At 47.7% G+C, this 11,049-nt stretch overlaps 1 protein-coding gene across 6 annotated transcripts in view; it reads right to left on the minus strand.

Moving 5' to 3' along the window:
• The window catches only part of LOC134034278 (disabled homolog 2-interacting protein-like), a 137,003-nt gene that overhangs the window by 45,739 nt on the left and 80,215 nt on the right, over positions 1-11,049 (minus strand). The window contains exon 1 of one of the 6 annotated variants that reach the window (XM_062478707.1): positions 1,538-2,095. The exons of the other annotated variants lie outside the window; for them this stretch is intronic. The gene's annotated coding sequence lies outside the window, so the exon portion shown is untranslated. Of the gene's footprint in view, positions 1-1,537; positions 2,096-11,049 lie in introns of those variants that run through there. 6 annotated transcript variants of the gene reach the window in all.

The following is an 11,049-nucleotide window of genomic DNA, read 5'->3' on the forward strand; positions in this document are numbered from 1 at the left end:
ACACTGAGATACTGTTGTAATCTTGAGTCTGCACCCTGTTTGAATCTTCTGACCCTCAAACATGGTGTAATAACCTTCTTATTAGCACATCTCTGACACACACACACACACACTGGAAGACAATTTACATCTTCACAAAATTAAAGAGTAGCCTGGACTTGTTTATCAAGCCTCATAATCCCATCATAATAGAATGAGTTCTTAATGACAGCAGTTAAACGCTGTTGCCTGGATGAGCCGTCTGGGTGTGTTGTGGGTTACTGTTGTCATTAACAGCCTCTACTTCCTCTGAAGACCTTACTGTAACATCCCCAGGCTGCTCTCTCCCAACCTCCCTCCCTCCATCCCTCCCCCCCCCCCCCCACACACACACAAACACACATACAGCGTTCTACTGCACTTAGAACATTTCTTTTCAAAACATGAGACATCAATCCTGCCCATCCTAGTAATAGAGCTTTGGTCAGCTCTCTGACTAGAAGAGACAGCCTGGCCTTCTTCTCCTCCTCCTCCTCCTCCACCTCCTCCTCTGCTTTTCCCTCTTTCTCTTCTTCTCTCGTACAGAAAACACAGAAGAGACTCTTGTAACTACCCCGCTCGCCAAAACCTCCCTCTGAACTCCAGAAACCAGCACGCTGACTTCGCAAAGCATCATGCCAAGTCACCTCCCGTTTGCTCACAACGCTGCAACGCCTACCCCCAGTCCTAAAGTATCTGTCTCTCAGGCTCCTAGACTCCCTGACTCCCAAACTTGCAGGTTGCCTGTCTCTCAGGCTGCCTCACAGCCTCCTGTCTGCCTCTCAGCCCCTGCCTCTCTGGCTGCCTCACAGCCTTCCAGCCTCTCCATCTGCCTCACATCCCTGTCTCACTGGCAGCCTCTCAGCTTTCCTGACTCTCTGGCTGCCTCACAGCCTCCCTGCCGGCATTGTCTGCCTCGCAAGCTGCGTCCCGTAGCGACTGTGGTTCAGAACCCAAGAGCTGATTCTGGAAGAGAAGAAAACGATAACAACAGCAACAGCAAGAGGGTCCCGTAACTCCTCCAACACAGAGTGTGTTGCTGAGGGCTGCTATTTGGTCTGGTGAACCATGGAGCCAGTTGGCTGTATTGCAGGGCACAGCTACAGCATTTGTTCAGAGTAGAAGCAGTAAGCTCACCAGCATCCTCAAAAAGAGGAAAGGGACAGAGACCGGGGAGAGGGAAGACGAGGGAGGAAGCAGAGGAGAACAAGACAGGGAGGAGAGTGATGGGAAAGAAAGCAGGTAGCGGGAAGAGGTGACAGGAGAGACAAGGGAGGGGAGTGAGAGAGGAGAGGAGAGAGGGACAGAGAGGAGAACAGCAGGAAGGAGCACATGTAGAAACATGGCAGTGTAGCTGACACAGTGTCTTTTCTATAAAAAAATCCCTCCTTTCTTTAAAATCAACAACAGCTTCTCTAACACATAAACCAGCTCACACACACACATAAACACACACCATACACACACACCTGCACACACAATGAATGGTGAGTGACCGGTCAAAGAAGAGAAGACTCACCAGGCATGGTAAGAATTCCACAGAACAATCAGCTGACTGATAGATCGATCTAGAGGAACCGAGAAGAGAGAGGCTGAGCCGGTGCCAAAGAAACGAAGGATGAGGAACGGAGGAGTGTGGAGCCGAGCGCTCTCAGAGCACCATTTTCCTCCACCGTGGTGCACCGTTCCTCTTTCCCCTTGTGGCGCTCTTCCTCCTCGCTCCCTCTCGTTTCTCCCTGCCGCCGCTATGAGGTGGAGGGGAGGAGAATTGATGTTTTAACGCTCTCTCTCTCTCTTTCTATCTCTCCCTCTGGTTTTCTCTCCCTCTATCGGCTGAGAGCTGCCCTACTTCCTGTGCCCTCTCTCTGAAATGGGACACAGCCTGCCTCTATCGCTGTGCTTCTGTCTCTCGCTCTCTCTCTCTCTCTCTCTCTCTCTCTCTCTCTCTCTCTCTCTCTCTCTCTCTCTCTCTCTCTCTCTCTCTCTCTCTCTCTCTCTCTGTAAGTGTGCCTGCAAACAATGCTCTGTGCAAGGCGATCTTGCAGCCTTTTATTTCTCCCATCCACTCACGCACTCTTCCTCTCGCTCCCTCTCTCGCTCTGTGTGATTGACTGTGACCCCTCCCTCTCTGCGTGCGGGGAGGTGTGTGTGTGTGTGTGTCTGCATGTGTGTGGCGCAGCCTGGATTGGCCCTACCCCTTGTTTATCCAGTGGGAGTGTGTGCTCTTTGTCCTGACTACAGCCTGCCTCCCAGGAACACTGCTGCTGCCTGGGGCTGGAGATGAGACTGGGGCTGGAGCTGGAACTTGGACAAGGGCTGGGACTAAGGCTGGGGCAATTACTATGACTAGGGCTTGGACTAGTGCTAGGGCTGGGGCTGAGGCAAGGATTACCACTAGGGCTAAGGCACGTGGTAGGGCTGGGGTTAGGGCTAGGATTGGGGCTGGTGCTAGATCTGGTGCTGCAGATAGGGATAGGACCAATAACAGGGCTGTGGATTGAGTTTGCGTTAGGGCTAAGACTTCTGGGGTTGGGGCTGGATGCAGCAAGGGCAAGGGCGAAGGCAGTGCCAAGTTGTGGGGCTAGGGTTGGGGCTAGGCAGACAGTATGGTGTCTGGAGGAGGAAATGGAGAGCATCAAGGACAAGGGGCTAGGGTCCATGAATCTACACCATCAACACATCTTGAATGACCTCATCCAATACCAGAGTGAGGGGGGTGGGGGGTGGAGTGGTGGTGGTGTGTTTGTCTATCTGTTTGTGTTTGTGGGTGTGTGTGTGTGTGTGTATGGGTTGGTAACAGGCGACACCTTCATGCTGAACAAACACTGAACCAAACCTGAAGTGAAGAAAAAAAAGACTTTTTAGGATTCACACCGTAGCGGTCCAAACACTTCTAGAATCCTAATGTAGGCTGAATGGCATTTTTAGGACACTAACAAAAGTCAGTGCTCGCTCTGAGGGCCGGGGGGGGGGGGGGGGGCTCTTTGGTGGCGTCAGAGAGGGTGCTACGTGATGTTGTGTATGTCCAGAGTCACGGTAACTCTGCCACACTATCTCTCTCTCCATATTAGTTTACAGTTAGTTCCATAAATATTTGGACATTGACACAATTTTCATCATTTTGGCTCTGTATACCACCACAATGGATTTGAAATGAAACAATCAAGATGTGCTTTAAGTGCAGACTTTCAGCTTTAATTTCAGGGTATTTACATCCAAATCAGGTGAACGGTGTAGGAATTACAATACATTTTATATGTGCCCCCCCCCTTTTTAAGGGACCAAAAGTAATTGGACAATTGGCTGCTCAGCTGTTCCATGGCCAGGTGTATGTTATTCCCTCATGGGAGTTCGTTATTTCATTGACAAGGAGCAGATAAAACGTCTAGAGTTCATTTCAAGTATGGTATTTGTGTTTGGAATCTGTTGCTGTCAACTCTCAATATGAAGTCCAAAGAGCTGTCACCATCAGTGAAGCAAGCCATCGTTAGGCTGAAAAATCAAAACAAACCTATCAGAGAGATAGCAAAAACATTAGGTGTGGCCAAATCAACTGTTTGGTACATTCTTAAAAAGAAAGAACGCACTGGTGAGCTCAGCAACACCAAAAGACCCGGAAGACCACGGAAAACAACTGTGGTGGATGGCAGAAGAATTCTTTCCCTGGTGAAGAAAAACCCCTTCACAACAGTTGGCCAGATCAAGAACACTCTCCAGGAGGTAGGCGTATCTGTGTCAAAGTAAAAAATTAAGAGAAGACTTCACCAGAGTAAATACAGAGGGTTCACCACAAGATGTAAACCATTGGTGAGTCTCAAAAACAGGAAGACCAGATTAGAGTTTGCCAAAAAACATCTAAAAGACCCTGTACAGTTCTGGAACAACATCCTATGGACAGATGAGACCAAGATCAACTTGTACCAGAATGATGGGAAGAGAAGAGTATGGAGAAGGGAAGGAACTGCTCATGATCCAAAGCATACCACCTCATCAGTGAAGCATGGTGGAGGTAGTGTTATGGCGTGGGCATGTATGGCTGCCAATGGAACTGGTTCCCTTGTATTTATCGATGATGTGACTGCTGACAAAAGCAGTAGGATGAATTCTGAAGTGTTTCTGGCAATATTATCTGCTCAGATTCAGCCAAATGCTTCAGAACTCATAGGACGGCGCTTCACAGTGCAGATGGACAATGACCCGAAGCATACTGCGAAAGCAACCAAAGAGTTTTTTAAGGCAAAGAAGTGGAATGTTCTGCAATGGCCAAGTCAATCACCTGACCTAAATCCAATTGAGCATGCATTTCACTTGCTAAAGACAAAACTGAAGGGAAAATGCCCCAAGAACAAGCAGGAACTGAAGACAGTTGCAGTAGAGGCCTGGCAGAGCATCACCAGGGACGAAACCCAGCGTCTGATGTCTATGGGTTCCAGACTTCAGGCTGTCATTGACTGCAAAGGATTTGAAACCAAGTATTAAAAGTGACAATTAGATTTATGATTATGTTAGTTTGTCCAATTATTTTTGGTCCCTTAAAAAGGGGGGGGCCACATATAAAATGTATTGTAATTCCTACACCGTTCACCTGATTTGGATGTAAATACCCTGAAATTAGGACCTAACTGTATGTCTTACATGTGTCAGTTCTGCTCTTCTGCTGTGGAGACCAGGCTAGTAATCAGAGGCTAACGTTGCAATGATTGGACTCAGGAGAAGTAGCAGCGATCCAAGTGCGGGCTTTTAATAGTAGTTTAGAGTAGTCAAGCAGGCACAGGTCGTCAACAGGCAAACAGCAATGCAGGCAAATCCATAGGATAGTAGGGCCACAGGCTTGGGTCGAACAGGGGCTGGCAGGAATTTCAGAGGCAAGGAGAAAGGAGAAGGGGGAGGAAGGGAAAGGGAAAGAGGGAAGGGGAGAGATTGGAGGAGAGGAAAGGAAAGAGGAGGGAAGCAGAGGAGAGGAGAGGAGAAGAGAAAAGAGGAAAGGAGAGAGAGAGAAGAGTGAGATTGACCAAAAAAACGGAAGTAAACACTGCAGTCAAACAAGCACCTTGTTTAAAAATGTTTGTCTGTATCTAGGTCAGTCAGCACCAATGGAGCTGTGGTGAGTTCCCTCTCTCTCTTTCCCTCTCGCTCTCTCTCTACCGTTTCCCCCTTCTATCCCACTGTCTCAGTCTCGCACCCCGTCTGATCCTCTCAGCCCCCATCTCTCATTCTCTCTGCTCTTTCATTTTCTCTTTCAAACACACAAACACACAGTAATCCACAGACCTGACACCCCAGATGGCACTCCCTAACACTATCAGACCCCCTAAATCTCCATAGCGATGGCAGCCCCCCCGCCCCCCATGCACACACATTCTCCCCTCCTGTCTGGGTTACCATGATTCCCTTACTGAGCCTCCTGCTTCTTTTAGCTAGTTTCCTTTCTCCCTCTCTCTCTATTTCTCTCTTTCCCTCCCTCCCTTGCTATCTCTTTTTCTCTTTTCTTTTCTCTCTCTCTCTCTCTCTCTCTCTCTCTCTCTCTCTCTCTCTCTCTCTCTCTCTCTCTCTCTCTCTCTCTCTCTCTCTCTCTCTCTCTCTCTCTCTCTCTCTCTCTCTCTCTCTCTCTCTCTCTCTCTCTCTCTCTCTCTCTCTCTCTCACTCTATCTCTCTGTCTGTCTATGAGATGAGGAAAGTTCTGGACAGGGTGGAAAACGTGTCAGCTTGAGTGTAATGATAGTTTCTCCATCCTCCTGTATCCATCTCTGTTCTGACATGTCGGTTTTGTGTGTGTGTGAGAGAGAGAGAGAGAGAGAGAGAGGATATGCCTCTAAGAGGCCATTGGTGAGGCTGCTTTGATGGTGTGCTCAGTATTCAGCTCACAGGTCAGGTTGACTCCTTTAGAGATTCTTCCACTGGATGGTTTACACAGACCATCAGCACCACGCTCTTCCTCTGTCCTTTTCTATATTCCTACCCTCTCTCTCTCCCTCTCCCTCTCTCTCTCTTTATTTATCTATCTCCAGCCCCAGGGCCCACATTAAGACTGGGATTTACAAATACAAACCCTAGTCCCAACCCTAGTCCCAGAATTAGCCCCAACACTAGCCTCAGGCCCAAAACCTGTCCAAGTTCCAGAAACTGCCCCGGCCCTAAGCCTGGTCCCTGCTCTATTAGCCCCTGCGAGCTTCTGGGATTATTGTGATGAGACACACAAGACACAAAAAGACACTCACACACACCTGCCGCAAGATAATCAGGGGACGGAAATCTTTTAGAAATGTATTGCCTTCTGTTTTATCACCTGGGAAATTTATTAGAAGCCACAAAGCTGTGATAAAACCAACTCTGATTGCTTTGTTTCTATGACAACAGCACCCATATTTCACATTAGGGTGGGGCGATGAGGGTGAGGAGTGTGTGTTTGAAGTGCGTGCGTGTGTGTAAACTGTGCAGTTCACATTGGTCCACACAGAGCCTAATGACAGCTAAGTAATAACACTCCTCCATGAGTAAGCTGAATGTGTCATTACTGCACCACTGCCGTGCCTGAAGGTCTATTAGTTTTTCACAATTGTTAACACACAAAAAGCAATAATTTGGCACAATTTTCACAACCTTAACTTCATATACCAATTGCTCGACCCAATTTGGCACTACTTCGCACTCCCTTATCTGCATTAGACTCTGACTTTCCTTGTTTACACACTGATGTCAATTACACATCACCTTGTTGTCAAAACACTACACACAATGTTCAGTTGTTGCACACACATCTCAAGTAAAGTCTCAAAGCATAAAAAGGTCTTTGAGCCTCTGTTTTGTTTGGTGAACAATGGAGAACTTAGAACATATCAACAACCAGAGAAGGAGAGGGGTAAGAGTGAGAGAAGGAAGAGGAGGACAAGGAAGAGGACAAGGAAGAGGAGGGAGAGGATGACAAGGAGGAGGATAAGGAGGAGGAAGAGGAGGACGACAAGAAGAAGGAGGATGAGGAGGAGGAGGAAGAGGAGAAGAAGAAGGAGGAGGAGGAGAAAGAAGAAGGAGAACGGTGATCTCTAATGAGATTCGGGCCACCATGGTTGACCATGTGCTCAACCATGGTTTGAGCATGAGGGAGGCTGGCCAGAGGGTCCAACCAAATCTCAGCCGCTTCACAGTTGCTGCCATCATTAGAACCTTTAGAATGGAGAACAGGTATGAATTATATTTGCCTTGTGTACTGAAATACTGCATATCAATAGAATACAGTGTGCTCACTGTATTTGTATTTTGCAGGACTGAAAGAGAACTACACCGTGGAGGAAGAACATGCACTTTCACAGCCGAACAGGAGACTGACATTGTGAAAATGGTTTGTGAAAACTACACTATCACACTCCGACAGATACAAACCAGGATCCTGGCTGACCATGCCACATTCAGAAACATGGGGGAATGGAATACCCCAGGAATGCCATGCGGATGAAACAAGTGTACAGGGTCCTATTTGACTGAAACACAGACCACATCAGGGAGTTACAGCAAGAGTTTGTGCTTGTAAGTCCCATACATTCAGCACTGACACATGCATGTATTGTACCTGTAATCCAATAGTTCATTTTCTACAGTGTCTCACTGTAGCCCACTGTGTTGACCCATCTGTGTCCATACTATAACTTGCATTACCATGTTGTCTGTTCCAGCGGATCCAGGAGCATGACACAGCTAATGAGCTATTAGCTATTTCTAGAATTGTGTTTTCAATTTTGCACTACTGTGTGCTGTGAATGCTTGGTAGTGTGCAGCAAATGCTTATTGTGTGTACTGTTATGAATGGTATGTGTGTGTGTCATTTGAAAATATGGCTGTGTGTACCAAATGAGAACACGAGTTGCATTTTGTGAACAGGTAAGAGATTTGATGGCAAAGAGTCATCTTGCAAAGAGAGTGTCAGTGTCTGTAATACATCTTGTGTCCGAGGAAGTCAGCAGCCTAACAGGAAGTAGACATCATGCATCTTGGGAGAGAACATGTTTTTCCTTTCTGGTCTCGATGAAGGCCGGCCCCTCCTTGTTTGACTGGAGCAAATCAGATATGAAACAACTCATATCATCCTCTCAGCCTCTCATCCTCTCAGCCTCTCATCCTCTCAGCCTCTCAGCCTCTCAGCCTTTCAGCCTCTCAGCCTCTCATCCTCTCATCCTCTCAGCCTCTCAGCCTCTCATCCTCTCAGCCTCTCAGCCTCTCAGCCTCTCATTCCTCTCATCCTCTCATCCTCTCAGCCTCTCATCCTCTCATCCTCTCAGCCTCTCAGCCTCTCAGCCTCTCATCCTCTCAGCCTCTCATCTTCTCAGCCTCTCAGCCTCTCATCCTCTCATCCCCTCATCCTCTCAGCCTCTCAGCCTTGTGGCCAGCTGGCACGTATACGTATCAGACCTTATACCGGTGTAGAGGACATGTCTTCACCGATGGTCCTCAGAGCAGTCAGATGATGAATCACAGACAACAACAACTAAAACAACTGCAATGTTTTAGGTGACCAGAGAGACGAATGAAAGCTGTTGGTTGATTGGTGGATCATCAGAGGGGAATAAGAGCTATGTGTTTATTGGTGGACATCCAGAGGAGAGGGAGAGCTGTGCACTGGTGAGAGTCTGTCTGAGCAAAGGTGTCAGACTGGCCCCATCCCAACCTCAAGCTCAAGAGAGACTGCCAATGGATTAAAGATGAGAGATGGATCGAAGGAGAGGACGAGGGGGAGACAGAGTGAAAGAGAGAGAGAGAGAGAAAGCTGTTTGCTGTTCACACTGCCAAATGAAATACTGGATGCATGAGTGCAGTGTTTTGTCAATCAATACACGACAGCAAAAAGGAATGAGTGAATGCATGAACAAACACATTGACTGACTGACTGATTTCTCTATAAAAATCATGCTAAAACCAGAGAGGTTTAGCATTCAATAGGAAATACAGGAAATGTGTGTGTGTTGATTCCATGAGGATGGCCAGTCATTGATCTGTGTTTGTCCTTTTCTGATCTTGACCTCTCCCTGACCTTCTGAAGGAGAGGGCAGAGATGGAGAGATGGAGGAATAGAGGAATGAAGTGGATGAAGTGGATGAAGTGGATGAAGTGGATGAAGTGGATGAGGTGGATGAAGGAGAACGAGGATCAGAATGTGAGGGGGGGAGGGTGAATGGATGAAAGGCCAGAGAAAAGAAAGAGAGAGAGAGAGAGGGAATGGGTAGAGAATAGATCCTTTATTTGTCCTTGTTGGGAAATTGGTTGAGGGTGGGGGGATAGTAGAGGGGGAGGAGAAGGAGGGCAGGATGGAAGGGAGAGGGGGATGAGGAGGGAAGTTTGGGGGAGGGTGTCTGGGGACAGGACTGTGAGCACTGTGTTGGGCTTAATGTAGCGAAGAGAAACCAGAGCCACCCAGACTCCCATAACACTAATGACACAAACACACACACATGCACACGCTCAGGCACACACACACACACACACATGCACACACACAGACACACACACACACACATACACACACACACAGACACACAACACACACACACAGGACAAGCGAGGAATAAGGGGAGTTGCGAAAGAATAATTGATTTTTTTTAAAGTAGGATGCTAGCAGAAAAGGGGGGGGTGAGGAGAATGAGGAATGGGGTGGGGGTATAGAGAGAGTGGGAGGGATGGGGCGATGATGAGAGAAATAAAAAGAGGGATGAGTGGCAGGGAAACAGAGAAAGGAAAGCATCCCCCCTGCATATTACAATGAGACCACCTGGAATATATTGACAGAATTTAATAACCTGAAATGTCATCAGTTTATTGGTTTTATGGATTGATAAACCCCCCCCCCCCCCCCGACACACACACACACACGCCAATCTTCATCTCCCTGCAACGCACAACCTCCCTACCCGTTTGCCCGCTCTCCTCCCTCCCCTCTCCCTGCCCCCCTCCCTCTTTTCCCAGTGGTGCAGTTGTCCTCCTACTGGCTCCTGATGGAGCAGCCCAGCTCAGGGTCTGAGTCCTGATGATGTCGATCAGTTGGAGCGAGGGAGGAGAGGTGGAGGAGAGAGAGGGGAAGGGAGAGAAAACGAGAAAATCAAAGACGCGTGAGGTGTGTGTGTGTGCAAGGGGGCTCTTTTAGCTGGGGTCCTTGAAGCTCTGCCTCTCTCACTTCTTTTGCTAAACCCAGAGTGTGTGTGTGTGTGCGTTTGTGTGTAAGTGACTTACAGCTGCCAGCTTGTCCATGTAAAGTGACTCACGCCCCCAGATGAAAGGCAGCATAGAGATCTTATTGTCTGTTCTCGGTGAATACACTTCACATGGAGAGCTATGAGTTGCTCAATGTCTCCAAGGATAAGGGCCATTCTAAATGAAGATTTTGTTGTATCACACAAACAAATATAAACCCACGCGCACACCTGTACATCTGTCCACAATGGGATTTGTCATCCTACTGGGAAGGTTAGATTTGCTGTCATCTGATTGGTTGAGAACAGATGGATGATTCTAGAACTCCCTTTTTGCCCCTGGGCAAACAAACAATTGGTCTGTTTAATCCAATCAATCGAGAGCACAAAGATTACAAACATCAGCAGAGAGGTATAATCTTGTTACGGAGGGATGGGCGGAAAGGGGAGGACAAGGAGAGGTGGGGTAAACAAATGCTGAAAAAGTGGTATGATGTCATTCCTGATTGGTGGTGGTGATGGCGGTGGGGTGTCACTGTTTTGATTTATTTGATAATGAATGAATGCAATACAAATATACATAAAATATGGGCAGACTTGTGTTTGTGTGTGTGTGTGTGTTTATGTAGTGTGTGTGTGTGCGCCTGATTATGTTGATGTGCTTGTGGGTGTGCTGTGTATGTTGGAGCATTTGTGTATGCAGTGGTGTTTGTGTGTGTGTGAGTGTGTTGGAGAGTGTGTTGGAGTGTGTGTGTGTGTGTGTGTTGGAGAGTGTGTTGGAGTGTGTGTGTGTGTGTGTGTTGGAGAGTGTGTTGGAGTGTGTGTGTGTGTGTGTGTGTGTCAGCTCACTATGAGCCCA

The sequence above is a fragment of the Osmerus eperlanus genome, chromosome 14 (genome assembly GCF_963692335.1).
Source record: "Osmerus eperlanus chromosome 14, fOsmEpe2.1, whole genome shotgun sequence".
NCBI classification, from domain to species: domain Eukaryota; kingdom Metazoa; phylum Chordata; class Actinopteri; order Osmeriformes; family Osmeridae; genus Osmerus; species Osmerus eperlanus.